Source organism: Phocoena sinus, chromosome 2 (assembly GCF_008692025.1).
Source record: "Phocoena sinus isolate mPhoSin1 chromosome 2, mPhoSin1.pri, whole genome shotgun sequence".
NCBI classification, from domain to species: domain Eukaryota; kingdom Metazoa; phylum Chordata; class Mammalia; order Artiodactyla; family Phocoenidae; genus Phocoena; species Phocoena sinus.
This window is the reverse complement of record NC_045764.1, coordinates 8,101,278-8,126,273: the sequence shown is the minus strand read 5'-3', so window position 1 is coordinate 8,126,273 and position 24,996 is coordinate 8,101,278. Positions and strand designations below refer to the sequence as shown.

The following is a 24,996-nucleotide window of genomic DNA, read 5'->3' as shown; positions in this document are numbered from 1 at the left end:
AAATGTAAATAAGAAAATTGGAAGTGAAAGTCTTTCTAATTGTTGACCATGAATGGAAAATAACCAAAAATTTTATATACTGATTGGATTGTTGTCTTTGTTGTTAAGAAATAGATGGCATAAACAGGCACATGAAAAGATGCTCCACATCGCTGATTATGAGAGAAATGCAAATCAAAACTACAATGAGGGGACTTGCCTGGTGGTGCAGTGGTTAAGAATCCGCCTGCCAATGCAGGGGACACGGGTTCGAGCCCTGGTCTGGGAAGATCCCACGTGCCGCGGAGCAACTAAGCCCGTGTGCCGCAACTACTGAGCCCACGTGCCACAACTACTGAAGCCCGTGTGCCTAGAGCCCATGCTCTGCAACAAGAGAAGCCACTGCAATGAGAAGCCCGTGTACCGCAACGAAGAGTAGCCCCCGCTCGCCACAACTAGAGAAAGCCCACGTGCAGCAACAAAGACCCAACTCACCCAAAAATAAAATAAACAAAATAAACTTATTAAAAAAAACCCCCAAAACTACAATGAGATATCACCTCACACCAGTGAGGATGGCCATCATAAAAAAATCTACAAACAATAAATGCTGGAGAGGGTGTGGAGAAAAGGGAACCCTCCTACACTGTTGGTGGGAATGTAAATTGGTACAGCTGCTATGGAGAACAGTACTAAGGTCCCTTAAAAAACTACCATATGACCCAGCAATCCCACTCCTGGGCATATATCTGGAGAAAAACTTCATTCAAAAGTATACATGCACCCCAGTGTTCACTGCAGCACTATTTACAGTAGGCAGGACATGGAAGCAACCTAAATGTCCACCGACAGATGAATGGATTAAGAAGATGTGGTGTGTGTATATATATATATATATATATATATATATATATATATATATATATATATATATAATGGAATATTACTCAGCTATAAAAAAGAACAAAATAATGCCATTTGCAGCAAGACGGATGGACCTAGAGATTATCATACTAAGTGAAGTAAGTCAGGCAAAGACAAATATTATATGCTATCACTGATGTGGAATCTAAAAAATAATACAAATAAATCTATTTATGAAACTGAAATGGCTCACAGATGTAGAAAACAAACTTATGGTTACCAAAGGGGAAAGGGAGGCGGGAGGGACAAATTAGGAATATGTAATTAACAAACTACTCTACATAAAATAGATAAGCAACAAGGATTTACTATATAATAAAGGGAATAACATTCAGTATCTTATAATAACCTATATTGGAAAATCATCTGAAAAAATACATATATAACTGAATCACTTTGCTGTACACCTGAAACTAACACAATATTTTAAATGAACTATACCTCACTTAAAAGAAAAAGGATGGCATAACCATTGACTGACATACCCTTGTTTCTACTGGAGAATTTTTTCAAAATAAAAGCCCTGAGAGCTTTCTGATCAATCCTGAAAACTGAAGAATTTCAGAAAGGTAGGGCGATAGAACCCATGAGTGCCAAGGCAAAATCATACTTCTTCTCTTCCTTCCCCTCCCCCAACCAATCCTCCCCAGTTTAATGTTCACGGGCTCACTCAAGACTCACGGATGCAGCAGGATACCGCCCATTCTTGGTAAGCCTCCTCCGTCCCAGTAAGGAAAGGATCACCGGGGTGATGTCTTTACCTGCAGAATCCTTTCTGGAAGGCTCGGTGACATTTACGGAGTATCAGAGCTAGTGTTTTTTGTTTTTTCTTTCTTACGCTACTCTCTATTTATAAAATTCACTCCAGGATTGTAGGTAAGGAGGTGCCATTTATTTCAGCAATACCTCCACTTCCACGGCCAGTGGCCTTCTTACACCCCTTGTGTTTTAAACCTCCTGCAGTTAGTACTGTTGGGTCTTCCAGGGACATAAGCAAGCCAAGCAGGGAGGGGAGAGTGCAAAGACAAAATTTCTGATTCTAGAAGAGGCTCCCTTATTTTTTTTGTGCTGGGTGCTTCACGGATATCATCTCATTGGCTCCACTGAATAAAACTTTTCTGATAAATAAGAAAACCGAGGCTCAGAGAGATTCAGTAATTTACCCAAGGCCTCACAGCCAGGAAGGGGCAGAGCCAGAAGTCCAAGCCCGGGGGACATGACACCACAGCCCTACCCGCTCTGTGCGCCAAACCACGTGGTCAGGGACTCTAGTCTTGGCCCTGCAACGGGGACCCCGGCGAGGTCCCTGAACATCTGTGAGCATCTCCTCATTTGTAAAAATGATCTCTGTGCCCTCTTTTACTCCAAAAATTCCATCCGAGATGTCTAACTTGATGGAGAATCCCCAAATTTCGTACGTGCGTGGTCCACAGTCTCTGCTCCACATTTAGTGTGACTGCAGCCCTTGATGCTTTGCTCTTATCCGTGGTCTCTGCTCTCCTGCCAAGACCTGCCGGCTACATCTGTGCTACTGGTCACTCTGTAGTTACTCTGTTACAAAACACTCAACCACCCCGATAAAAGGGGATTGAGAAGGCAGAACACTGCCCTGCATTGTGCTCCGCTCCCATCCTTCTTATCCTCACCACCCTCCCCTTCTTCCTGCTCTCTCTCTCAGCAACAGAGAAATAAGTATCCAATACCTCTTGGGGGCAACCAGGGGCAGCAGAGAAATCGGCAAGCCCGCAGTGCACACTACCCACTGTTTGTAGGTGTGTTGCCCAGCACCAGGTGGCTCCACACTATTAGGGTTTCCTAGTTCGGGTCTGTCACACTACACACTTTTTCACAGGCACGTGGGGAGAGCATAATCGTGCATTTTATGGTTATGAGTGGCACAGCCTGGCAATTCTCCGATTATTATTTCCATTTGTTGTCATGCGTTACCAATCTAATTCCCCATTACGTGCCATGTTTTCCATGCATTCCTCGTACAGCAAGGACAAAGAAAGGCAAAAGCCCTGCAAAGAAGCCTGTATCACCAGAAGAACAGGCTAACTCTGATGGAAATTGTGGAGTTAGAGCCCAAGGTTGAGAGGACAGCTTTTGGCTAATTCGGAGTGAAAACTATCGTCAAAAAGTTTGGTATTTTGCATGAGTACCAAGACGGGCAAGGTATTGCTAAACGGGAATGAGGGGCCACACCACAGAACAGACTTACAAAAAAAGTTAGATACAGAAGGACCTAAGAGGACATTTTTCTTTAGACCACTGGGTTTTCCAGGTTTCTGAAGATGCTGAAATATATCAGCGTTGCGGTTGGTGTGAAGAGTCACTCGGTGATTTTTCTTATTCAAATAGGATCTACTGAGTGCCCACCGTGAGCAGAGGGTAAAGGTAGTGAGCCTTCGGTGAACAGAAAGTGTGCAGTAACTATGGATTGGCAAATAATCACTAATACGATGGCGTGTGTGAAGGTAGTCAGAGTTTGGGGAGAAGGGTGTAGGTGTGCAAATGTTCTTGACGACCCACAACTCACGTCTTCTTGCACTGCATCAAGGAATGGCCAGAGCTTCAGTTTTAAAACAAAAAACCAGAAACCACCACATACGATGGAGATCAGGCTTTGTAACAAGTTGGCTCCTATCAGCTCCATCTCCGAACTGGAGTTAGAGATGCTCGATCATCTACAGAGGGGTTACCCATTCAGTTCAAACGGAACCTACAAGCCCATTTTTTCTTGATTATTTGGTAGTCATAAGGTCACTGAACGGAACCAGATCCCTTCAATCCCTTCCAACAATCATGGCCTTTATTCTGAGCAGTAATTTCCATCTTCAAGGAGAAAAGTGTTTCTCTTCTGGGGAAAAAATACCTAATTTCTACTGATAAAGTTAAGAATTGAACACACACCCTCCGCCCACAAACACACATACTCACTCACTCAACAGCACCCAAAATAAGCATTAATGCAACTTACTAAATGGTAGCAAGAGCTCTGACCATCTTCTGAGAAAGTAAGAGAGGCATAAGGATAGATACTTTTAGGATAATGTGGCTAATGGTAGAGCTGGTAGCCTCAAAAGTAAGGGTGTGTCTAAATTATTCTTTATAAGAGAAAGACATGCTGATCCCACAGGATAGGGGAAAGAGTGGCAACTGATGGATTTAGGGAACCAAAAGGAAAGTGCTGTGGAGAGAATTTCTGATAAGCTGGATTTATGCTGATTCGGAAAACTTGCAAAACAGAGTAGCAAAACCAGCAGGCTTTGTGTGCAGTGGTGACCCCTGGAGCCCAGAGTTCCAAGAGCTATTGTACCAGCTCTTGAGATTAAATGTCCTGGAGAAAGCAAAAACAAAAATGGAAAATACGGCCAATACACTTCAGTCTGATTACGGCTAGAATAAACAGCATAAGATAAAATACTCAAATCTCATCCTTCCCCAACAGGTTCGTCTTTTAGTGGCCACTTTTTCCCAGATTCTTTAAGTCTTCGATTTTGATTATGGTAGGAAAAGTTCAAGCATCTATGTATCTTACATAACTGATGGAATGATCCTTTCTCTTCCTCTTCTCCCATCAACTCCTACCTTTTAGGAGACATCCAATATCTACTATTGTTCCTTTAACTACCTATTCAGAGAGCAATGGGCGTCAAAGAATCAGAAATGGACAAGATGGAGAGAACGGATAACCAGTGTCCGGGGAGCTCAAGAGGAATGGAGTTTTTGAAATTTAGATCGAAGATCTTTATCCCATGGCTTCTCTCCCCATGAGGTCTCAGAGATCCTTTCTAATAGAGATGCTGGAATTTTTCACAATGAATAAACCCAAATAGAGAATTTCTGCCACAAAGGTTACTGACACATCAGCTGATATCCATAAATAAATAAATAAATAAATAAATAAAAGACAGGAATGAAAGCCATTGGTGAATCTAGACTCATACTTTCTGATACTGTGTAGAATGTGGTTTAAACTAACTTCAAAACCTATTTTAACTGTTAGCATGTCTTTCTCACTTTACCTAGTTTAAATGGAAATTCTCCAGAAGCTACACTGTTCCTTTTTTTTAAAAAAAAGTACTGACATAGGCAAAAATTTCTCAGAACAAAGCTTGAGCTCTGCATGTGCCCCATCGTATTTTCAGTCATTCAGTGTGTCAGGCTAAATGCAACTCTTATAACTGATAAGTAGATGACAGACGAATAACACTCTAAGTCATTTACTTATACACACACCAGCATTAATAACGTGAGCACAAGTGGTATATTTATGCAGTAAAGTCAGTAATGATCTTCTTTGGAGGCAGTCACACTCAACCCCACATTTACTAAATATAAAGGTACCCTGACAGGTCCCCTCAATTTCCTGGACCTTTCATCTCATCACTGCCTCTCCCATCACAAATCGATCACACTTTCTCATCAGCTCATGGAGGCTGACTCAAGGACCCCTTTCTTTTACAACTCTGGCATTCTCACTAGTCCACAGAGCCTTTTGCCAAGTTCCAGAACACAAGCAAGGATTCATTCTTTTTCTGTTGTTTTTTTTTTTTTTGCCGCGCCGTGTAGCATGCAGGATCTTAGCGCCCCAACCAGGGATCGAACCCGTGTCCCCGGGGCAGTGAAGCAGGAAGTCTTAACCACTGGACGGCCGGGGAAGTCCCAAGGACTCATTCTTGGTTTATTCTTTGACCTCAGACTGTAACTGGGCCATTACAACAAAGCTGAGCACCACCCACATCTGGGAGGCAGATCTTATGGATTATGAAATCAGTGACTCACTGAACCTCAAGGGGTTTCGGTTTCTCCCATGACAAGATAATGCTAATGGCACTTGCCGTCTGCTAGGCTGTCAGGGGACTTGGCAACAATGTCTACAAATTACAAAGAGGCCCTATGCCATAAATAACAAGCCTTATTAATAAAATTAGTCCAAGTGCCAGAAAGAATATTACCAACAACAGTGGCAGATCACACTTGGTCAGAATAAAAGTGGGTGGAGGAATCAAAAAACGGGCAGAAGATCTAAATAGACATTTCTCCAAAGAAGACATACAGATGGCCAACAGGCACATGAAAAGATGCTCAACAACGCTAATTATTAAAGAAATGCAAATCAAAACTACAGTGAGGTATCACCTCACGCCGGTCAGAATGGCCATCGTCAGAGTCTACAAATAACAAATGCTGGAGAGGGTGTGGAGAAAAGGGAACCCTCCTGCACTGTTGGTGGGAACGTAAACTGGTGCAGCCACTATGGAAAACAGTATGGAGGTTCCTTAAAAAGCAAAAATAGAACTACCATATGACCCAGCAATCCCCCTCCTGGGCATATATCTGGAGAAAAACATGGTTCGAAAGGATACATGCACCCCAGTGTTCATTACAGCGCTGTTTACAATAGCCAAGACATGGAAGCAACCTAAATGTCCATCGACAGATGAATGGACAAAGAAGATGTGGTACATATATATACAATGGAATAGTACTCAGCTATTAAAAAGAATGAAGCAATGCCATTTGCAGCCACATAGATGGACCTGGAGATTATCATACTAAGTGAAGTAAGTGAGACAGAGAAAAACAAATATGATATCGCTTATATGAGGAATCTAAAAAAAAAAAAAGACACAAATGAACTTATTTACAAAACAGAAACAGACTCACAAACAGAGAAAACAAACTTATGGTTACCAAAGGGGAAAGGCGGGGAAGGAACAAATTAGGAGTTTGGGGTTAACAGACAGACACTACTACGTATGAAATAGATAATCATCACGGACCTACTGTACAGCACAGGGAACTATATTCCATATCTTGTAATAACCTATAATGGAAAAGAATCTAAAAAGGAATATATATATGTATACACACATATGTATTAATCACTTTTCTGTACACTAACATGACTGAAACTAACATGACATTGTAAATCAACTATATTTCAAGAAAAAACATTTTTTTAAGTGGGTGCGGGGATTTTCTGATCCTCATTTCAACTAACACTATTCCTTTTTAACACAAGAAGAGCTTAATGCTGTTGTTGTTTTTCTAGAAGGTTACTTCTACCCACACAATTTTGCACATCAAGCATCACTTTTTTCCAAGTGATTTGGAGGCAACACTGTGTTCACTGGCAGGACAATATAGTGTTGATTTCAACGCAAGTCCGAATATTGCTTCCAATCAAATTAACTGCAGCTATTTAACCTCTGGGACCAAAGAGATTCAAGTCTATCTGCTGCGGGACCCCCCCCATTCCTGGTGTACCTTAAATAAACCCAGATTTCATCACAGCAGAAGGGACCCCTCAGCCAACAGAAGAGGCTCATCCTCTGACCCTCTAGGTTGCAAGAGATGAACACGTTGAGAATCAAAATCAGATTTCTGCTGATCTGAAGGTTTAGTCTTCCCACTACGTCCAAGTCAGACTCCAAAGGGGGGCCAAACGCTAGGAAGGAACTTGAAGCAATTTAAAAACCAGAAACAAAACAATGGAAGGTGTCCTCCCATCCCCCCCCACCCCCATCAACCTCCCACTTCGTTGCACATTGGAAAATGGCACACAGAGCTAAGTTCTACTAAGTGTAAGGAATAGATTTTGCATCCAACTCCTGAGACACTTCCCCCAGGGTCAGCGGTGGCTTCCCTGGATGAAGTCGTAAGTCTGCCCCTGGCTCTTGGACTGGTGCTTTCCCGAACATCACAGTCATGCTTTCAGAAAAGGACCAGACTTACAGTGCCGAGGTGTTAGGGGTATGTGAGAAGCTGTTCAAAACCCACTCAGGTAAATGCAGATCAAATCAGCCTGACCAGGTGTCTAAATACAGCTGGGGCTACTCCAACACTGAATAAGCCATCCCCACCGAAGAGCTCGGATTTAGAAATGTGCTTGGCTTAGGTGTTCTGAGAATCCCTTTCATCAGAGGCTGTGAGGATTCAAACTGAGAGAAGCCAGAACAGTGGTAACAACGTCTACTGGGATGTTCCATTCATAGGGGAGAAAGCCTCCTCCATCCACGGTGAGGTCTGGGGATCGCCCTTCTCAGCAAGCAGCGCTTCCGGGGGTACTGGCATGGCTGCACCATTCAGAATGAGTGTGTCTATTAAGAAGCCACCGCCAGACCTATTATTAGAACAGCCATCCCTTGGAAATTTCGCAGAATTTGCTTGAATCTACTGAGCAGTTACTCTCCTAACGAGGTACTGGAGAAAGGCACCGAGTTCCCGACTACACACGGGCAGCCCACACGGCTTTCAAAGTACAGGACCGGTTCATCTTTTCTAAACGCAATATGCGCCCACGTTTGGGCAGTTGCCTGCAAGACAGAAGCCCTGCGTTTGGGGGGTTCGTCCTGAAGGGGGTTCCCTCCTCTCCTCCTCCCGCGGTCTCCCTGCATTAAACTTGCTGCAGCCATTTGGAGTGTGAAAGAACAATCCATTTTAGCAGTCCCAGGCAGCCGGCGGTCTGCAGCCTGCCTCCCGAACCCACCCAAAGAACAGGACTTCCCTGTCACTTCCAGAAAAACGGTTAGGAAAAAAAAAAGGAACAAAATCACGCCCGGGTCTGCCCGCTGCAAGGTCCTTTCCTTTCTCCCCGGGTAGACCTAGCCAGTGTGAGGTCGAGATGCCAAAGAAAGTGGGTGTGGGGAGAGGGGGTAGCACGAGGGAGTAGAGTCTGTGCCGCACGTGGGGTGTGCACTGGAACAATGTCACATCTGCGGCATTAATGCTCTACGTCCTCAGTAAAGCATAAGTGTCATGTCCCTCTCACCGGCCCAGAAACGGACCCAGAAGTGCTGCAGAATCCACCGCCTGCCCGCAGTCGCGGCTGGGAAACAAAGACACATTACCTTTTATTCGTGGTGCTTCCCAGGGAGCCGAGGAACTTCAGGTTTGCAGCGGCCGATCCGCCGAAACGGGCGTCCCATGCGCCCCGGGTGCGCAGGCCCGGGGCCTAGCCGGCGGCATCCGCGCCCGGCGCCTCCGCCTCCGCCTCCGCCGCGCGGCGCCCGCAGCCGCCCCGCCGGTCCCCGCGCGCCCCCGCCGCCGCCGCCGCCGCCGCCCCGCCGCCCCGCCGCCCCTGCGGGTCCCCAGTCAGCCCATCGCCCGCTCGCGCCGCTCACGCCGAGCCTGGCCGCGCGCCAGGGCGCACCGCCGCCGGCCCGCCCCTCGCCCGCGCGCCGAACACCGTGCCGCCGCGCCCGGCCCTCCGCATCGCGGTCGGCCCCGCGCGGCGCCCCCGGGCACGGCGAGCGCGCTCGGGGCCGCCGGCGGCCGGGGGCTAGGCCGGCTCCGGCGAGTCCCGCGCGGCCGAGCGCGCCGCCGCCTCCCGCGCGCGCCGCGGGGCACCCCCGAGAGCCGGCCTAGCCCCCGGACAACAATGAACGCGCCGGCCCGGCCCGGCCCCTGCGCAGCCCGCGAGCCCCCGGTTCCCGCTCCGCCGCACACGCGATCTGGACCAAGTTAGGTCCCGAATCAGCCGCCGAGCCGCAGAGGCTGCGCGGAGCCAGAGGCGTGCGCGAGAGGAGCGGGGAGTCGGAGCCCGAGGACCGCCCGCGCACCCGGCGCCGTCCCCGACAAACCCACCGAAACCCGCCGCGGGAGGCCCCCTCCCACCCTGGGAGCCGGAGGAAGAGGCTACCTTGGCTGAACTTGGCGGAAGGTGCAGCTCTTATCCCTCGATCTAGTCCAGTTTTCTTGCATTAATGTCCCCTCAACTCTTTGGAAATGGAAGTTCCTGTGAGATAACCCAGTCGTGGGGCTATTGTCAGGATTCGCAACAATTACTGCGGAGGGGAGACTCCCATTTCCAGAGCCTGGGGGAGGAAGGCGGCCTGACACGTTCTCTTTCCAAAAAAGAGAAACACACTGGGAGACTATCCCGAGGAGAACAATAACTCAATTCACATTGTATGTCTAAATGTTTATTACTTCAGGAGCTCAATTTGCCTTAGACACTTTTTTTTCTCCTTTTTCATGAATTGTCAAAACACGGGTGATGAAATAAAGGGAGAAGCAGGCGGGAGCACCCGCTTAGCGAAGGTGGAAAAGCCAGCTTGTCTCAGAGGTAAAATCTTTCCCTAGAACTCACTCATCACTTGAATCGCCAATATCCATTCCACCCGTCCATCCACCCATCCACCCATCCACCCGTCCATCCACCCATCCATCCATCCACCCATCCATCCATCCATCCTTCAAGGGAGGGACTGTTTCCCCTTTTATCGTAGTTTGAAGGAGACCCAGGTATACTGATACCATTATTTCCAGGACATTGGCAGGAGTGAAACTTACAAACTTTCTAATAAAAAGAAATCTCACACATCCTGTCTTCCAACTGATCTTTCCAGACACAGCTTGTGTGTTCTCTGATGATCTCTGGTGAACATTTTTGACAGTTCAAGAGGCCTCACAATCCACAGAAGGGAAACATCTAACTTTTCCTCCAAGTCAGTGTTGGAGGAAAAGATGAACGCCTGTGAGGACTACCCACCTTATTTCAGATGGTGGTGATCACATGCTCCTGGCTGGGGGACTTGATTATCTGAATCTGAGGAATGGGAAGCTGAATGGGAGGTTTCTGTATTTTTGAAGTCCTTGAGGATTGTTCTCATGCAAGCCCGGTTCTTTCATGTGGCAATTGAAGCCCATCTCCTCGCATTCTGAGGCCTTTACAGGGAATATTATTTCTTTGGAAGCAGATTATTTCCAGTGCTGCTTTGTTTTGACTGCAACACCCAACAGGTAGTGATCGAGGAAATGTTCAAACCTTTCTCTTCCGATAGTTTGCATCCTTAGAATAGTCTTGGATTCCATCTACATCCACCTCCTGCCTTTCCACCTTGGCCGTTGGAATTCTCAATATGTCCCGAATCAAGCTGACCAACGGGTCAAGCCCCTTTCCAGGTTCCCTGTCTTACGAAACAGCGTCCTTCCTCTCCCCACAGGGATAGAGAGATCTTTCATCTCCTTCCTTTTTACTCATTCCTCACTGTCAAATTATCACCAAGCCTATCCTCATAAATAGATCTGGAAAGTTCCTTGGGAGCAGCCCCCTGTCTGACTTGTTCCAACAGTGCCTGGTGCCCATTGCTTAATCTTTGTTGCATGAGTAGGCCCTGTTTCCTAGCCTCGGTCAGTGTACATCACCTTTCACCGCCATGTCTCTAGCACCTCCTGACTGGAACCCCAGTCTTGTCTCTCAAATGCATTCACCACACCACCTGGAGTCACTCTCCTGAAACTCACACCTGATCATAGGATTTCTTTGCGTAAACCCATTCAAGGTTTCCCTGGCTCTTAGGCATAAAGTCCTCGCTTCTTAGATGGCTGGGATGTCCTGAGCATCAGGTCCTCCTTATCCATCCAGCCTTGTCTGCGGCCACCAGTCCCTTCAGCTCCATAACCCTATTCCAGGTCCCCTGTGTTCCTGGTTCTCACTGGTCCCCTTGTCCCCCAGCAGCCCATGACTGTAGAAGCCACTCCAATCATGTCACATCTCTGCTTACAACTATCCGGGCTTCTCACTGCTCCTGAAGCACCCTCCCCATCGTCATCACGTGTTATTCTCCGAGTCCCTCTCTATGATTTGCCACCAGGCCACTTCCTTCCCTTGGCTTTTGCTGTCTTGTTTCTCCTGCCTGGAATGCTCACCGCCCGCCCTCGCCCCGCCCACTCTTTGTATAGCTGGCTCCTTGCCATCCTTCAGGTTTCAGCTCAAACCCTGCCTCCTAAGTAACCTTCCCTGATCAGCACGTGGGAAGTGACCTCCCCAGCTGCTCTTTGTATCATTAGCCTGTTTATTTCCTTCTTAAGGATGATCGGTATTCACAGCTGTGTGTGAAAGGCACAGACTGATGTCAGGCTTCCAGAGCCTGGCTCTTGCCTCAGCCACCTCCTAACTGTACAACCTTGGGCAAGTATCTTAACCTCTCTGCGCCTCAGTTTTCTCACCTATGAAACGGGGATCGTAATACTACCTACCTCATAGCGTTGTTATAAGGATTAAATGAATCAATATATGTGAAAAACTTAGAACAGGACCTGGCAACGTAAGCGTATACATGTGAGGGCCTTTATGTGTTTTATTGTCACTCTGTCCCCATGGCCTGGGCTAGTCCCCGACACAGGCTCTCTTTACCCCCTAAGCCTTTTGTGTTTGGAGCCCAAACTGAGAATGGATACAGATTTAGGGAAGAAAAACTACATTTGAAGAATTTAAGTACTGAGAGAAATAGGCCATGGTAAAGCTTGATGAATGAGATAAAAATTCAAACTTAAATCGTCTGGAAGTTAATGAAAATATGAAGGAAATATATTCTCTGTTTCACCAGCAGTGATCCTTGGAGTTCATGGATGACAAGCTTTGCCAGTCAGAATTTTGTAATGGTCTGTTTTCCGAAGAGAGGCCAATTCTACCACTGACAATTCAGGCAGTTTCTTGCAAAGACATAAAGAATCAAAGGCTCTTTGCAAAGTGTTGGACCATCGGTCAGCCCTCGCATGTAGTTGTGATGAAAGAATGGAGCATGTCTCCATTTGCAGCTCGAGTGTGACGCCTTTTGGAGAATCTAACTGAAAAAAGAAACGTGGAAGGCTGGTTTCTGGACATATGCCTTTGTGTGTTGCTTTTACTGCTGGAGAAGATTCAGAAAGAAGGAGAAATACTTTTCCTTCGGTTCTTCCAGAGGGCAAGCAGGACTTTGAGACCTGATTACCTGGGGTTCTCACAAAGAGTTAGGGAGCTTTGTATTGAAAGGAGCTGAAGTCTCCAAGAGAGGAGAGGCAACCTGAAGCCTGAAAAATGGGGAATGGAGAAAAGCATGGAGAGAGGCAGTAGCGCCCCCGGAGGAAGGAAAGGGGTGCCACCTGCAATTGGAGAGACCCATACGCCATGTCTACAGAGTGCCTCAAGAGGGCGCTGGTCATCTGCCGGGGCAGCCTGAGGGCAATGGAGGAAGGTACCAAACGCCAAGAGGTGTGTCTTAGGCACAGCAAAGGATCTTGGGGTTCTGCCAGGAGGGATGGAGTCTTTGGCTTTAAAATGGACCTCAAGTTCTTGGGTACGTGAGCATCTCCAGTGGCATCTATGCTGGATCAATGACAGGAGACCCTTTTCCTGTCATGAGGTATTGATAGAATGTGAGTTGGTGGAGAGGAAAGAATGAGTGAATTTCTGCCACCTTGGTGAGTGAGGACATAGATTGAACTGGGTTTAGAGGAGTCAACTAATGTGATTGTTTTACACCCAAAGTTGCAGAGCAAAAATTAGACCTACTTCGCTAATAGAAAGTATCTGGTTCTTAACTCTGGGGTCTGCAGTCACAGCTTTCCTAACAAGCTCGGGGCAGTACACGGAACACTTAGGAGAGGATGCCTCAGCTTGGATCTTAGCCAGAGGACCACTGCTGCTGGAGAAGGATGACCCCACTCATTCCTTGGTGTATCTGCCCAGCTGAGGACAGACCCCAGCGTGGGCTGGATCTGAGTCCGGGTTGTACAATCCTTTGCTAAGAACCAATAACAAGGGACAGCCCTGGAATCCTGCCCTGAAGGCGCAGTGCGACCTTGAACAAGTCTCTTGATTTTTTGGTGCTCGTTTCTTCACCTTTAAAACTGGCCTGAGAATCATCTCTCTCTCTCTAGCCTTATGAAGACCATGGATTCAACCCATATTAAATATTTTCAAAACCACACAACCGATGACAGTTGATAACTAACATTATTACGGGCACATATTCTGTGCCAGACACAGTGCTAAGAACTTTCCAAAACATTCATTGATCATCACAAGATTCCTATGAGGTGGAAGTTATTTTTTTCTCTCTCTTCTATGGAGGAGGAACCTGGGGTCTAAAAAGGTGAAGTAACGAACTGAGGGGACTCTGTTCGTCAGATTTGAACCCGGAGTCATCCTTTTGACCCTGAGCTCTTATCTCGCAAGCTTGACTACCTCATACTAATACAAATGAAATATTTTGGCAATCACGGCGAGCATGGCCACGCACTTACTTTATATACGCTATTAATTACGGATTGAGCCACAGTTGGAGTTGGGTAGCATCTACAGGAGGTGATAGTATGTTGTACTGTTACATTAGATTCTAAGCTGCACCAAACAGACATTGATTTACATTCCGTTCATATGTTTCTGGAAAATAATACTGTCATCTTTTCCTTCTACTTTCACCAGATTTTGAGGATAGAGTAAGACTCCTTTGGGGCAGGTTAAAGTCCTTGACTGGTTTTAAGTGAACCCTATTACATTTTTATACCCAATCCTTTTCTCTCCTCACTCCCAGGTCAATTAAAGGCCAATCCTGAGCCACTTCAATCAAAAAGAAAGGATTCCATCTCCTCTCCTGGCCAGACTGCAAGCACTTAAGACCGCGGTCCCTGGGGTATACGAAGAAACCATCTAAAAACTGTGTTTTAGTTCGTTATTTTTTAAAATAGCAATGTCATTTCTTAATAGCTATGTTTTATAATCTTGTTATGTTCTCATTACATGAAATTGTTGCTTATTATTTTTTCCTGGTTGGGGATCCTGATTTAGACTCTCAACTCAGGGCAGTAAAAACCCAGGGCAAGTAATTGTGAAACACAGACAAGAATCAATCAAAACATCACAAGCTAATTAATGTCATTTGGAGCCCCTGGGAGCAGCTGTATTATAGTGAGTACCATACTATCAAATCGGTGTACATTAGAAGTACACTCAAGGACACAGGTTAACACTTTCACCAAACCCTTTCTGTTTATTTGCCTTGAAATATATATTAACCGTAGTTAAGACTTACTTGGCACTTACCAGGTGCCAGATACTGCTTACGCACTTTATATGCAATAACTCATTTGATCTTCTCAACAGCCCTGGGAGGTTGGTGCTATTATTAGCCCCATTTGGAAGGAAGGGAATATGTCAGGGAGAGGGTTTATAACCCACCTCAGGTCCTACAGATGAAAAGTAGGCAACAGCCAGTTATCAAACTTGGGCGGTCTGAGTTCCGAGTTGAGATTATTAACCCTCACTCAACTCACCGTCCATGGGTCAAGTGTTTGGAGGCACTGCATCCCTTATTACCTAACACAGGGCCTATCAGCTGGGACTCAATACTCATTATTTATTCGTGGGCCCATCACCTCGTTAGGAAAGGGAGTTAAAACAGAAATATTTGTGAAATTGAATAGAAAAAAAATTTCAGCAAGCATTCCTTTTTCGGTTGGAACTTACAATAGAGAGAAGGCTTCCCTGCAGGTGACATCAATTACTCAATCTCTCAAGCAAGCAATAAGAATGTATTGGAACCATGAGCCAGTTTAGGAGGAAGGCCCCCAGGATTTAAGAGAACAGAGGCACCTGTGCGCCAGGGAGAAAAGGCAAGTCAGTTTCCTGGAGTTGAGATGGGGCTGAAAACTGTCATCGAGTGATGACACAACAGTGAGAGGCCCGCGTACCGCAAAACAACAAACAAACAAACAAAAACAGATCAATGGGTCTCACCTCCCCCAGGCCCCCCAGAGTTTCTGATTCATAAGCCTGGGCTGCGGTGCAAGAATCTGCATTTCTAATAAGTTCCTGGGATGCTGAATGTGCCGGTCTCCGAGCATCTCTATTCTGCCAGAGGTCTTCGCTCTGTTCCTGGCACCCTGGCCTCCCTGCCGTTGTCCAGACTCATCAGACTCTCTCTAGCCCAGGACCTTTGCACCTCCCTGTGCGTGGAATGCACCTCTCCAGATATCAGCCCAATCAAGCCCAAACCTTTTTCAGGTCCCTGCTCAAATATCACCTTCTTAGAGAGATCCTTTCTGACCACCTTTTTTTTTTTTTTTTCCAGTAGCAAGAAATGGTAGCAAGTTTTGTTTCTTTTTCATAGCTGTCACTCAATTCTTCAAATGCCAAATTCACTGTGATTTATGACCTTTTTTTTTTTTTTTTTTTTTTTTTTTTTGCAGTACACGGGCCTCTCACTGTTGTGGCCTCTCCCGTTGCGGAGCACAGGCTCCGGACGCGCAGGCTCAGCGGCCATGGCTCACGGGCCCAGCCGCTCCGCGGCATGTGGGATCTTCCCAGACCGGGGCACGAACCCGTGCCCCTGCATCGGCAGGCGGACTCTCAACCACTGCACCACCAGGGAAGCCCTATGACCATCTTTCTTAAAAAGCAACTCCTCCCACTTGCCCTCCTGCTTCTGCCCCTCACCCTCATCCCTTCTCCGGTTTATTTTTCTCGGTTTCCCTTATCACCTTCTAACAGACTATACAACTTATTTGTTTGTATGTTTTGTTCATTATCTGTCTCTCCCAGGAGAGCAGGGATTTATGTCTGTTTTCTTTTTTGCTGACTCTCTTGAGCCTAGAATAGTCCCTGGCACATATTAGACGTTCAATGGGTATTCATTGAAGGATGAATTAAATGAAGGAATAAACATTCTTGCCTGTGGAATTGTGGTTTTAGGAATTTAATTCTGATGGAAACCCTTCATAACTGGTTGCCTCCATATCAAAAATGAATATGACCATGTTGTTCCATTCTGAAAAAAAAAAATCTCCTCTTCTACCCGGGATAAAGCCAAAAATCCTTGGATATTCTCCAGTAGGCACTGGTTGGGGCTGAGACATGGCAGGGAACAGACTCTGACGTGGTCCCCGTCCCCCTGTTGCCTACAACCCTCTCCTGCTCTGAAATAGCCCATGCATCTCTCTACCCACTTGTAGCACTTTGTAACCATTTCTGCATTTGTCTATATGCCTCACTCAATTTCCTCCAAGGCAGGAATCGTGGTGGTGCTTTGTTTTTGCTTTTATTTTATTCGAAGTCCTCAAAGTTTGTTCATCTGTACACAGTATATTTAATGCTGCTTTATCACTTTCTCTCGGCCAAGCGTTATGATCACGACCCAATAAATTTTTAGAGTGAAATCCATTCAGCTAATAAAAAACAGGAGAAGCGTCTGTGATGGTAGGAAACAGCATTTGACCGGTGTTTATATGCAATTCCGTATAATTGTTTTAATAAAGGCGGCCTAAATTATAGTCAATCTGAAGCTATAAATGAGCTCTGTCGCTCATAACTGAGCCGGGGCGAGTCGCGTGGTGCATGCACCGCCAGTGGTGTGGAACCTTCTGCAGTGCGTTCTGCAGATTTCTAAAAGCGTTTGTGGAGGCCTGATAAAGACACTTAATAATCCCGCAGCTGTAATTTCTATCTTGAAATGGATGTTTTTCCATCTCTCCCCTCAGTCTCTACCTAATAAACTCTAAATCGTTTTGGTGTTGGCTTTCAGAAACATAAGGTTCTCTCTTGGCGTATATTCTTATATTCATATTTTATATTCTTCTCTAATGGGGTCTTGGGAAGATCTTCACAGGTCTTTTCTTGGAGTTCACCCTCTTTTTCACTGTCTCAAAAGTGCAAACTGAAGCAAATAAACACTGGTCTGAATAGCTGATCCTAAGCAGAGGTGAGGATGCTTGAGGACAGTTTTGATCTTGGGTTCTCAGTAGAAGAGGGGATGCAGCGGAGAGAAAGGAAAGTATCTTTAGAATCTTCGGAGGATGCCTTCTGTGCTATTTGCAAAGAAAATTCCCTTGGAAACGGGTTATAACCTAAACTGGGATAGGAGGAGGATGATGGTGAGAATGGCTAGTATTTATTGAGTGGCACCAGACACATGATGTGAATCATCTTTAATTCCTGCAGCAACGCTGCAAGTAGGTGTTATTAATTTCCATTTATAGATCCAGAAATTGAGGCTCAGAAACATTAAGTAAGTTGCCGAAAGTCCATACCCAGAAAGAGGCAGATTTGAATCCGAGTCTGTATTCAATTCCTGCAAAACTCGAGGACTGTATTTGTGACTAATTGTATAACAGGTTATTTTAGTTTCTGTTCTGTGGAAAGTGTAAAGCATTCCAACAAAGGGTTTTAATGTAGATTTTTTTTGTTGTTTGTTTGTTTGTTTTTTGCGGTACGCAGGCCCTCACTGTTGTGGCCTCTCCCGTTGCAGAGCACAGGCTCCGGACCTGCAGGCTCAGCGGCCATGGCTCACAGGCCCAGCTGCTCCGCGGCATGTGGGATCTTCCCAGACCGGGGCACGAACCCGCGTCCCCTGCATCGGCAGGCGGACTCTCAACCACTGTGCCACCAGGGAAGCCCTAGATTTTTTTTTTTTAAGCCTCCAAAATGCGAGGCTTAATTTTGAGCAAAAGCAGAAGTTGGTCAACCAAAGGCTCACAGCGAGAAGTCTCAGGATTGGTTTCTGGTGGAGTGGATGGATGGCAAGGGAGCTCCCGGAAGGGATGGTAAGCAGGAAACACCAAAGATGATATTGATCTAGGTGACGGGTTTGCCGATCCCTGCCCCGAGCTGCCTCTGGTCATCAAAATCATCCCCACCCAAGCAGAGCTCTGCAGACACTAGGAGGTAGTCCCCACCGGCAAGTCCAGTGACAGGACGGAGCTGACTCGGCGCTGCCCCGAGCTGGCTAACCCCGGCATAACCCCTGGTGTGTACTTTTGCCAACAGTTATCTGGCAGATCTCTCTACTCTCTACTCTCTGCTTTCACCGTAATCTTAGTGGTTAGCACCTCTGATTCTGTTCCTCGTCCCTGTACAGCTTTGAACAGGTCAACCTAATTCTTCAGGCAGGACCTTCCTTATCTGTCTACACAGCAGGCTGAAACCAGTATTAGGATCCACTTTCCTGCCCCAAGACGCTGAGAGACATAGCAAAGTGGTTAGGAGTGCAGGCTATGGCACTGGACTTCCTGGGTTTGAACCACAGGTCAACCACTTACTAGTTGTTGTACTAGTCATACTAGCAATCTTAGGCTAATGGGTTCTACACTTCTTTCAGCCTCGGTTTCCAGAGGGTTGCTATGAGGATTGCATTGCAAAACGGATAGTTTTTGGCACAGAACACATGCTTAATAAAACACATGCTATTAATATTCCTATTTGCATTACCTGTGTCAACTAAGGGCATGAAATCTGGCAGCTTTTGTCCACATAGAATACCCCCTTGCCTGCTGTGTTAGATGTTGATATTTGGTTTAAGCCCCGTACCTAAGTGTCGTGAGCTTTAATGAGATGCCAGGTGACGTAAGTCCTGTAAATAAATCATAGGAAATACCCTGATCCTGAAGAATAGTGTCCTGAATTCCATCCCTTTCTTCTGAGTGTCCCGCGTGCCCTGTCCTTGTAGGGAGCGTTCACCCTGCTCACCTGCAATTAACTTAAGCGGGGATTCAGGTCCATTTAGGACACCCACAACTTCACTCAGCCACTGAGGGCACATTGGAGACAACCAGAATTTTTAAAGTCTGTTCAATCTCCAGTTCAATGGGATCGCAGATTAGACAAAACTAAATGCCCTGAGCCTTCATTCCTCGGACACTTGCAGCGCCTGTCCAGCTGTGTCCGTAAGCATTGTTCATAGAAGCGCTCTGAGGCTTGAAGGCTTGTGTAAGCACCTCTGCTGGACAGATGCGGAAATGGGCAATAAGGAGTTCGTGGCCTGCCCAAGGGCTCCCTGTGAATTTGTGGGACGTTCAGAATTAAAACAGGTAGCCTTGCCTGAGCACTGCTCACCAATACTGTCCCCTCCCAGTATGTATGCAGTATGTATGCAGTCCCAAGATCAGATATGTACACACTCCTAAGTTCCTTCCCACTGTAGTGAGTCCCTCATAATACAAAAGTACCTAAAATTCTTTTCTTGTTAAATTTTGATGGGCTTCTTTAAAAAATATTTTAAAAAATGAAACCTAAGCATTCAGAAAAGTACAGAAAATAGACTCCTGAATACCATTAAGACTGAACATTTTGCCTTATTTGCTCTAGACTTTATTTTAATTGAGATATAATTGACATATAACATTGTGTGTGTTAACAGAATACAAGGTGCTGATTTGGTACATATATACTTTACAATTTGGCTCCTGCTGTAACACTGCTATCACATCACATAATTATTTCTTTTTTGTGCTGAGAATAAATAAGATCTAGTCTCTTAGCAACTTTGAAGTTTAGAGTACGGTGTTGTTGGCTGTAATCACTATGCCGTGCATTAGCTCTCCAGGACTAATTCATATTCTAGTTGTAAGTCTGTACCCTTAAAAAAATTCTCCCCAATTCTCCCATCCCCCAGTCCCTGGTAACCACTATTCTACGCTCTGTTTCTATTCCTAGGAGTTCAGCTCTTTTAGAGTCCACGTATAAGGGATATTATATAGTATTTGTCTTTCTCTGTCTGACTTATCTCATTGACCATAATGTCCTCAAGGTCCATCCGTGATGTTGTAAATGGTAGACTGTTTTTATTGAAAGAGAGAAACAGAGACAGAGAGACAAGAGACAGAAAGGGGGGGAGAGAGAGAAAGCGCGAGCTCTCATCCTCTCTCCTTCCCTCCCCAGAGGCTGAGACTCTTCTAAAGTTTCTGAATATCATCCCCATATTCCCATGTTTGTTTTATCCTTTGACTACATACAAACATAGCCATAAGCATATACTATTATATATGCATACATACATGTACTGTAAATATATACTGTTATGTGTGCTTTTAAACCTTACACAAATGCACCACAACAGGTCTATCTTTTCACAATTTATTTTTCATTCAATAGAATGTTTTTGAGACTTGTCCCTGTTGACACATTTAGACCTAGTCCATCCATTTGAATCCACTGTGCAAATAGCCCTCAGGTCATTTATCTTTCTCCTACTGAGGGATTAGTGACTTCTAAGTTTTCACAAATACAGTTGGCCACAGGGCCTTTGCTCTTACTCTGTCCCCTGCCTGCCATGCTTACTTCTCAGTTATTCCTTCATTCAAGAACATTCTTATAATGTCTGCTTAATTTGCTTCCTTATTCCTTCAGGTTTTTACTCAATTGTCACTAGGATGGCCAGAGAAAATGTAGGATGTTCAGTTAAATCTGAATTTCAGATCAACGATGAATAAATGTGTAGTGTAAGCATGTCCCAAATACTGTATGGGACAGGCTTATACTTAGAAAATTCACTGATGATCTGAAATTCAAATTTAGGGGGGTGTCTTGTATTTTTATTTGCTAAACTAGCAACCCCAATTGTCATGTGCTCAATGAGGCCATTCCTGTCATCCTCTTCAAGTTTTTAACCCCTTCCCACACTTCCTATACTTTTTCTCTGTTTTATTTCCCCTCATAACACTTATCACGAATTTACCTGCCATATATTTTCCTAATTTATTTTGCTTATTTTCCGTCATCCTTCCTAAGCTCTTTGAAGGCAAGATTTTTGTTTGTTTTGTCCCCTGCTATATCCATAATACCTGAAATAGTATGTGAGGCATAGTATGTGTTCAATAAATATTTGCTGAATGAAATAATGCAGAGACTATCTTTGTGTACGTCTCCTGAGTATATGTCTGAGAATTTCAGTAAGATAAACACTTGGAAATGGAATTGTTTTTTGTAGGATGTCTATCTTTACTAGCTATTCCTCATTGCTATTCAAAGTGGTTGAACTAATTTCCATTCCCATCAGCGATGTGTAAAAGTCCCCATTTCCCCATATTCACACTATCTTCTCTTCCTTCCTTCCTTCTTTCTTTCCCTCCCTCCCTCCCTCCCTCCCTCTTTCTCTCTTTCCTTCCTTCCTTCCTTTCTTCTTTCTTTCCCTCCCTTTAGAACTACACTAATTTAAAATTTTTGTAGCAATAGTTGAAACTAGCATGAAAACATATGATACTAGTGAATTACAATCAATGAATTCATAAAAAACAGTAACTGTTAATCGAAAAGGTTTCAGGTGTTTTTCAGTGCTTATTTAAAATATGAGTTAATTATTACAGATGCATTCCTAAGCCACGGTACCTCTTGTGTAAGAAAACAAACAAAAATTGCTCCAACCCATTACTGTTTCAGTGACACCGAAAAGGTCATTATACACATTTTGAAGAAAAGCCACCTTATTATTTTTTCAACTAAAAAGGAGGAAGTCTTATCTGAGAGCCATAAAATGAAAACCTCCACAAAAATTGCATGGAATGTTCTTTGGGATCAGATTCAGAATTTTCAGAAACTTGAAACCCATATCAAAAGAGGAAATTTGACACAGTCCTTTGTTACAGATATAGTCAATCTCTTTAATGTCCAAAAGAAGAACTTAAGTTATAAGTTTTAAAAGCTGTGTGTTGGGAGTTCCCTGGTGGTCCAGTGGTTAGGACTCGGTGCTTTCACTGCCAGGGACCAGGTTCAGTCCCTGCTCAGGGAACTCATATCTCGCAAGCCACACAGCATGGCCCAAAAGAAAAAAGAAAAGGCTGTGTGATCAAAGAATATAACGAAATGACACATTTTAATGTGTTCTTAATACATTCTTGAACACTCATAAAATAGGTTGTGATCTTTTGCAGAAATGGTCACAATCCCTCCCTGAATCTAGGCTCCTTATAATGACTGTGAAGGGATGTGTAGAGGTGAAGTCTGTTTTCCTTCCTCTTGAATTTGGACTGTGCTTCTGACTGGCCCTTGGCCAGTAAAATGCAGAAGCAACAACGTGCCTGTTCAAAAATTAGCCCTCAAAAGGTCTTTCGTGCTTGTACTTGATCTCTGGGAACACTGCCTTCCTGTCCTAGGAACAGCCTGGAAGACATGAGACCTAGTGGATCAAAGCTGAGTCAGCTGAGTTGTCCCAGATGAATTCCTAAAGAGGTGAGAGAGCTCAGCTGAGATCGGCGAAGCTGCCTGCTTGATTGGCCACTGAGCACTGATGCGTGAGGAAGACCGGAAGAACCGCCCCGCTGAGCCCAGCCCAGACTGCTGACGTACGCGATCACAGGCTGACTAAGTGCAGGCTGTTTGAAGCCGCTACATTTTGCAATGATTTGTGACACAGCAATGGTTACTGATGCACAGGCTAACTTGGTTCCTCACCCTACAGAAAGCAGAGCTGTTAATTTCTTCACTTTCTTTCCTTTTGCTATATTTATGCTGATGAAATGGGTAAATATATCTTAATTTGCAAAGGGCTTGATGGCCAAATAACATAATTTTTTTCCGACAAGATCTGTGAATGTTTCATTAAGCATAGCAGCCGCTGGAACCAGTGAACGATCATGTACCCAGCTTGGTACCCGTCTGTGACGGACACACAGCTGCGTCACACCATGCTGTCCTGGGTCTGCACCAGCAGTCACTGCAGCATTCACCAGGAACAGTCGACTCTTAAGCCTCTGGGAGTTTCAAGGCAAAAATCTAGTAGTGTGAAAACTTGTCATTTTAAGGACATTTGAAGAAAAGTGCCTCTAAAATTGGACTTTTTGAAAAATAACATTCTAAGCATATCTTTTCCCTCAGCCAGAGGAAACGACCAGCTGGAAGTTTCAAACTCAGAGATGAATTGTTAGTTTTCTTCATGGAAAGCAAATAAAAACAGACAAACAAACAAATACCCACCCCCCCCCCCCCCCGACTACAACCTTTAAAGGGAATACTTATACATCGCTGGTGGGAATGTAAGTTGGTGCAGCCACTGTGGAGAACAGTATGGAGGTGTCTCAAAAAACGAACAACAGAACTATCATACGACCCAGCAATTCCTCGTTTGAGTGTATGTCTGCAAAAAACAAAACACTCATTTGAAAAGATACATGTACCCCAATATTCACAGCAGCATTACTTACTGTTGCCAAGATACAGAAGCAACCTAAGTGTCAATCAACAGATGAATGGATACAGAAGATGTGGTACTCAGTCATAAAAAAGGACGAACTTTTGCCATTTGCAGCAACATGGATGGACTTGAAGGGCATTATGCTAAGTAAACTAAGTTAGACAGAGAAAGACAGATACCGTATGATATCACCTATCTGTGGAATCTAAAACTACAACAAACTAGTGAATATAACAAAAAAGAAGCAGACTCACAGATACAGAGAACAAACTAGTGGTTACCAGTGGTGGAGGGGGCAATATGAGGGTGGGGAAAGTTGGAGGCACGGACTACTGGGTGTAAGATGGGCTCAAGGATGTATTGTACAACACGGGGAATATAGCCAATATTTTGTAGTAACTGTAAATGGAGTGTAACCTTTAAAAATTGTATAAAAAATTTAAAGTTTTTTCAAAAATTTAAAAATCCAAACAAACAAAGTTACTAATGTTGAAGAATAGCTCACAACATTTTTTTTCAAGGCTGACCTCTCACAGTTAAACAGTGGTAAGCAAAGCTATGACTATTTTTTCTGAAAATGGACGATCACTTCCATAAAAAGAAGTTTCCGGAAATGAATGCAAGGAGTTGATGGGGAACAGTCTTATGTAACTCTAAGTTCGTTCATATTATGAAAACCAACCTGCTGGGGGTAAAATAAAGAAAAACACCCTCAGTCATCTTACTTCACTGAAAGTCTGAGGTCCCTGAGGATTTAAAAGAGATTGGCTAACGGACCAGAGACCCTCCCCGTTCACCATATGCAAGAGGAAGCATTTTTGACATTTCCATCTGCAGAAGTCTAAAAATGCTCCATAGTTTGGTCGCATCCCTGGGAATCTCTAGCGATTATGCTGGTGTAGCGTGAAAGCAGGGAGAGAAATGTTGCTCTTCCTACCGACATATTTATGGATGTCTGAGTCCTCAAAATACTGAAGCACCAAAACAGAGAAGAGAAACTCTCTGGACACTGAAACAGACATTTTTAGCTTTCTTCAGTTTTCTCAAATGCAGCTCAGTTTTCCAAAATGAATAGGCACGATCCAAATCCTTTCAATTTGGGGTTTTGCTTTATTTTTCCTCATAGTAACGAATTGAAATTCAACAAATGAACCTTTGATATTATAAAAATAATGCAAAATTGACAAGGAATGTATGATAAACAACGAGACTAAGAAGAGGCTGCCTACCGAAACAGGTGTTGGTGAGGTTGGGGAGAAACCGGAACCCTCACACACTGCTGGTGGGAATGCAAAACAGTGCAGCTGTTTTGGAAAAGAGAAGTTCCTCAAAATTTTAGGAATATACCCAAGAGAAATGAAAACATACATCAGACAAACTTGTACATGAATTCTCATAGCAACGTTAGGCGTAAGAGGCA

The 24,996-nt window shown here is 44.7% G+C and overlaps 1 protein-coding gene across 7 annotated transcripts in view; it reads right to left on the bottom strand.

Moving 5' to 3' along the window:
* FRMD4A (FERM domain containing 4A) overlaps positions 1 to 24,996 on the bottom strand; it is a 331,795-nt gene that overhangs the window by 221,277 nt on the left and 85,522 nt on the right. Inside the window, exon 1 of one of the 7 annotated variants that reach the window (XM_032620655.1) lies at positions 9,554 to 9,676. The exons of 4 other annotated variants lie outside the window; for them this stretch is intronic. The gene's annotated coding sequence lies outside the window, so the exon portion shown is untranslated. Of the gene's footprint in view, positions 1 to 7,647; positions 7,745 to 8,762; positions 8,905 to 9,553; positions 9,677 to 24,996 lie in introns of those variants that run through there. 2 more of the 7 variants (XM_032620649.1, XM_032620661.1) reach the window with 2 other exon arrangements.